This window comes from Anguilla rostrata, chromosome 1, assembly GCF_018555375.3.
Source record: "Anguilla rostrata isolate EN2019 chromosome 1, ASM1855537v3, whole genome shotgun sequence".
Lineage (NCBI taxonomy): Eukaryota > Metazoa > Chordata > Actinopteri > Anguilliformes > Anguillidae > Anguilla > Anguilla rostrata.
Genome location: NC_057933.1, coordinates 58,887,256 through 58,893,255, shown reverse-complemented (window position 1 = coordinate 58,893,255; position 6,000 = coordinate 58,887,256).

The window sequence follows — 6,000 nt, the reverse complement described above, 5'->3', positions numbered from 1 at the left end:
TGTGTGTGTATGTATGTGTGTTTGTGCGTGTGCTTGCGCGCGTGCGTGTGTGTATGTGCAGTAGGCTCTTGAATTATGCACTCCCCTGTTGGGCTGCCAGCCACCAGTCAGCAGGGTCGTGATTGGATACTGGGTCATTCCCATGCTGCCATGTGGTGCCCCAGCAGGAGGAGCCACCCAGGAGCCATATGTCTGCCCTCAACTACTAAGTGTTGAACAGTTCGCAACTTTCCAGAGTCACTAAGTCAGGGGTTGTGGGGTCAAAGCCCATTCCTGCTTATGTGGTGTGTAGAAGAGCGATGTTCAAATGCACTGCCTACATAGGACACCAATGCCATTAGCCTCACTTCCCCTCTATGAATGCTCTAAATAGGCCAAGAAGGAAGTGATTGGTTATCATATGGTCTTCAGTATGATCTGGCCAGGGACTGAACTAATGACCTTCCAGTATCACAGTAAATGCTTCACCGCAGGTCTAATAAAGCATGTTTTCTGATGTTAGCATGCTTTCTTGTTGGTGTGTTAGTGAGTGTTGTGATATTTCAACACAGAGTCCCCGCACAAGTCATTAACACAAGGCTGGGGGGACACCCTAATGGTAGGCTCAGAACACAGGTACCTCCCCCTTGCATCTAAGGGGGTGCAGAGTGCACTGATTGGCTGAGATAGAGAGGGTTGTGTCTTCTGCTCTCCATGCTGATCTCCAGTGTCGCTAAGAAGACAGGTATTTATTGCAGCACTTTATCTTGAAGGCACAGTGGCAATCCTCTCATTTGTTTTTCTTTGGTTCGATTGCCCTCTGAGCTCAATAAAAGCCTTCTCTTCCCTGTGTAATGTCTTCTAGCTCTATTACAAATGATAGTCATTCCGCTTAATTGCTTGGGTTCTAAATTACATAAGTATGCCAGACGCTCACAGAAATACCGTTATTAAAGTGTTTCTCACTTCAGGAAATATTTTCTCATTTTATGTGCTTTGTGCTGTGTATTGGTACTACATGCACCATCCTCATTCAGCTGTCCTACATAAACACTGACACTATTGATAGCATTCAGAGGCTATGCACAAAACGAAACGTGGACAGCCCCTGGAGAATCACTGTCATTGCTCTAGAAACTGAATGAAGCCTAATCTTCTAACTTAATGGGGTGTTTTAGCAGTTGACTGGCCTGGTGATTTGTGTGTTTATCTGCTTCATTGGACACTCATGCAGGTGATCAGGATGAATGATACTTTCCAGAGCCAAGCACAATTAAGGTTATAAGCTGGTTCTTCTGGATAAATGCTCGGTGTATTTTGCGTGCAGATTCACAAAGTCCACGGCTTCGATCCGAAAACAAATTTGTTTCAATCAAACCAACTGCATTTTTCAAGTTTGTGATAAAGGAATTGTTCACAAGGTTATAGGTTTGTGTCCAGGTTAAGGCATTGCCATTGCAGCCAGAGATAAAAATCCATATCCACTTTAAATAAATATTTTTAGGAGACATTCAACTAGAGAACAGATATAAACATATTCAATAAACAATATAATAGTCATGGCTGTGGACACTTTGTTTGAACTTTCATACTGTAGTGGTAACTATGGGCAGAAAAACAAGGGAGGACATGACCATTTCAAACCCATGCTGCCACTCACAGCCGGAAATGTAAGCTATGTCATTCATACCAGTGGAGAGTAATATGACAACCAGGGCTTGTATTAAGGACGTACGGTTTAAAAGAGTATGTATGTATCTCTATGAGACTCGCCTGGATAAAAAAGATAAATAAATTACATGGTAGGCACAGACTCTCTTACTTATTCCCTTTCTTACTTCCTTCCTTCATTCATTTATTTCTCCCCCATTTTAAGTACTCCATGAGGAGCAGTACCATTATGAGCTGCAGTGTGTAAAGCAGCGAGTGGCAGCTATAATGGCCAGTGTGTGGTAGCTGCTGCACTGTCAGTAAGTGAGATTAGTGCTACTTGTTGTTTTGCTTCCATTAGATGAAAAGTTAGAATTTTGAAAAGCTCTGCCCTATAATCTCATCCATCTTCCTTTTCTGTTCTCCATCTGATAATCCTTTTCAGCTCATCATGAGATAATCTGAAATTACTGAGAAATATGTTCTTGCATGAACATTTACTTCACGGTGAGAATGTGCCTCTAAATGTATCTACTGTAATTTATTAATATTACATTCCATGGAATTGTACAATTAATGTTACCATTAAAGTATAGATAGGATCGAGGCATTATATTGGGGAATGATGACCATATGAGTTTTGACCCTAAAACTTTGAATTACGCAGGAATATACTGTTACATTTTAAAACCAAATGGAGCTTGTTCAAAAGAATTTAGTTGTTTTATAGTGTGCTACATTACACATATAGCCACCATTATAATATGTTCTGCCAATGTATTTTTAAAGATTGTGAATATAAGATCGTACACAGCAAATTTCTAGGAGTCAAAAGTCTGGAGTTAGACAAAAAAGTGCGAAAGTGTTAGATTTATGGAATGTATTTTAAGACCTGTACTCCAGCTTGTGTTCAGGGTTCACACTTTGCTGTGAATTATTTTGTGAGGAGAATAGCCTTGTTGACTCCACACCAATGCCAAGTCGAGGGAATGACAGGTGGCGGTGTGGTGGTGCAGTGGATAGCACTGTTGCTTGACTGCATGAAGGTTCCTTGTTCGAATACTGTCTGCATGGGATTCTTCCAGGTACTCTGGTTTCCTCCCACGGTCTAAAAACATGCAGGTTAGACTAATTGGAGACACTGACTATAAGCATAAGTGCGTGAGGAAGGCCTGTATGTAAGAAATATTTTAACTCCCACAAGAGTTCAGTTTCAACTCTTGCAGAGAGTTAAAAGATCAACTCCCAGAAAAGAGTTAGTTTGTCAATTCAATGGTCAAGTATGTACACTCAAATTGAGTTGATTCTAACTCTCTCTCTCTCTATGATGAATTACTGTAGCAAAATCTGAAATGCCTTAAGATAATCCTCTCAAAAACTAAATATGTCAAAATAATTACTAAAAACATTCTGATAAGATGTTATACTAAATACTTCACTAAAAGCCCAATTAACCTCATCCCACAGAACAATGGCATTACTTCTAGTATTCTGACCATTTACTGCACTCTTCAACTGAGAGGTAGCCAAGGTACCAATGACTCCACCAATTCCAATGATGTTTCAAGAGGATTTATTGCAGAATCTTTGAACTTATATTTTTACAAATTATCCTGAGCACATTATCTCATGCTCTCCTTCTGAAAAAGAAGGGGCATATAATGAAGTGGTGTGAATTGGTAGGATCTCACCTTACATCAGCTAGAACCATTGTATATCTGGACCAAAGGAATACAATTACTGACTTGGTTTGATGTGTGTCTCTTCCTTTATTATTAAAGCTAATAAAACACAATGCATAGTCTATGGAGATTAGCTTTTTATGTGCCGTTAAAACTTGTCCAACTTATCTTCATCAGACTGCAATTCAACAGTAGAGATGCTCAGTTTAAAATGAAGTCTGGAACTCCCTCTACAAACCACTCAGTCATTTCTCATCTTCCGCCATGGTCTGAAGACACATCTCTTCAGACTGTACCTGGACTAACTATCACTACTCTGCAGGGCACTCCCAATCTAGTATCACTCTTGTCATTTGTATCCTTCTAATTTTTTCCTGTAGCAATTTCATGTTACACTTGTACCTCCCTCCAATACTTATATTGCACTTGTATCGTTATCTTGATGTTGTAGCTTGTTGTCATGCCTCCTAGTTTGACTTACCACAACTTTTTGACCTAGCCTATGCTTACTGTGTGAACTGGACTTAATGTGTTCATGGCTATAAATAACTGTTACATATTGAGTATTGTACCTTATCGGACCTGTGTTTTGTAGTTGTTCCAATGACCTTTAGTACGCACTATTTGTACATCTCTTTGGATAAAAGCGTCTGCCAAATAAATGTGATGTAAATGTAATGTCTTCTGGCCTTTCAAACAATGTGTGTGTGGACTATCAACCAAACGTGAGACAATTCTGTAGTACACCACAATTTGTACAATAGTAAATTATTCAGATATTTATCTGTTTCTCTACAGAGAGTCATCTGCATTGCATTTATGAACACTTAAAAGGAATAATTGCATAATTGCATTACAAAATTGCATTTTAATTTGTTTTAATTGCCTTTGAGTAGGACATCAAAATGATGCCGTGTATTTTGTTATGAACCCAGACTCCTGATGGTTTCTGCATTTTTAAAAATGTAGATGTGTTTTGAAAATCTTTATTGAAATATTTTGTGGCCGGCTTGTAAAATTTGATACTAGTGACATGGTAAAGATATACATCAACAATACTGTAAATGATCTTTAGCATGAAAGCTATTTAAATGAACGGTCACAGAATTGCTAGGATTTGTCAAGGGATCTGTTATGTGGTGCCATCAGGTGGGAAGAAAAGGTACTGTCTTAGATTAATTTTCCCATTAAAATTTCCAATTTCTCATCAGCTGATCCCACGTTACATCACTGTAGCACATAACATGCAGTAATGTACATTGGGGGGGGACACACAACTTTGAGAAAACATCAAATGGTCCCTCTTAATATGTTAGATTTGGTGGTGCTTTTAGTGTACCCCCAGTACACTTTCAGGTGCAACATTTAACATGACATATAACAAACAACACAGAAAACAATAAGAAAAACCATAAAAATGAAACAATAATACTGACAACAATAAAATAACAACAACAGTTACAACAATAACAAGTCACAATTAGTAATCCCCGGTTGCCCTACTAATTACCCAAATTATGCCCCTGCCCCTGGCTACCAGTCGCAGCCTCCCTGGCCATTATACCCGGCGATTAAAGGAGAAAGAATTGACTAATAATGTGATGAAATAGATGAAGTCAACATGAATGGAAAGGAGAAGAGAAAGAGAAAAGCACACTGCAAATAAGCACAACCAAAAAAACAAGCAAACAGTTGTAACAGAGATTTTCTTAATGGTGGTGATAATAGTTAAGACCCACAGCTGAAAGCAAACGTATTTAGGACAGTCAGAGTATAGGCCTATATGTAGTATATAGACAGAGACACACAGAACCTGCCACAGAGTGGACATGACTGTGTTCCAGAATATGTCAGTCTGATGATGAAGCTGTCTGATTTAGATAGGTTAGTTTTGCTATAACTGGTTTTGTTCCGTGGGCAAAAGCTTTGCAGATAATATTTATGTCACAGTTAGTCAGAGATACTGGTCTGTAGCTAAAGTATTGAGATGTGTCCTTTTCCTTTTCCAAAGCTTAGTAATCATTGTTGTATTGATGTGATATGGGAGTGTAGAGTTGAAATAATTTCATTTACTAGGTCACGGAATTAGAGAGAGAGAAGAGTCCAGAATTTTTTATAGAACTTTGCAGGTAATCTGTACAAACCAGGGAACCTACCATGTGGAATGAGTGATAGTGTTTGATGTAATTCACTGAAGAATGGAAAATCAATATTCATAGCTGTAGAGAGTTTTGGGAAAGAGATGTTTTTTAAAAACTGTCTGATATCATTGAGTTCACTGAGATTTACTGGGGTCAAAAGCCTTTGTCAGAATGATCTAAAGATATAATTTATTTCATGGGGGTGGTTGTTTTGTTTCCCCTTTTTATCTGTCACTGTGGTAAAAAAATAAAAAATACATTTTTACAGAACTCTGCATAGTGTGTATGTTTGTCAGACAAGTGGAACTGTCAGTCTGTCACTCAGAACTCTGTGACTGAACTTTACTGTACCAGTGCTAGCCATCAAATCATCTGATTGCAACCTACTGTGCCTGCTAGTCGGTTAGGTTACTTACTGCTCGATTTGAAGGGGGTGATTTGTTTACGTTAGGGCTCCATTAAATGAAATGATATTTGGTGCTGTATCTCTTTTTTTTTCGAGTGTCAAATTTCCCTTTTCCCCTTTTTATCTGTCACTGTGGTAAAAA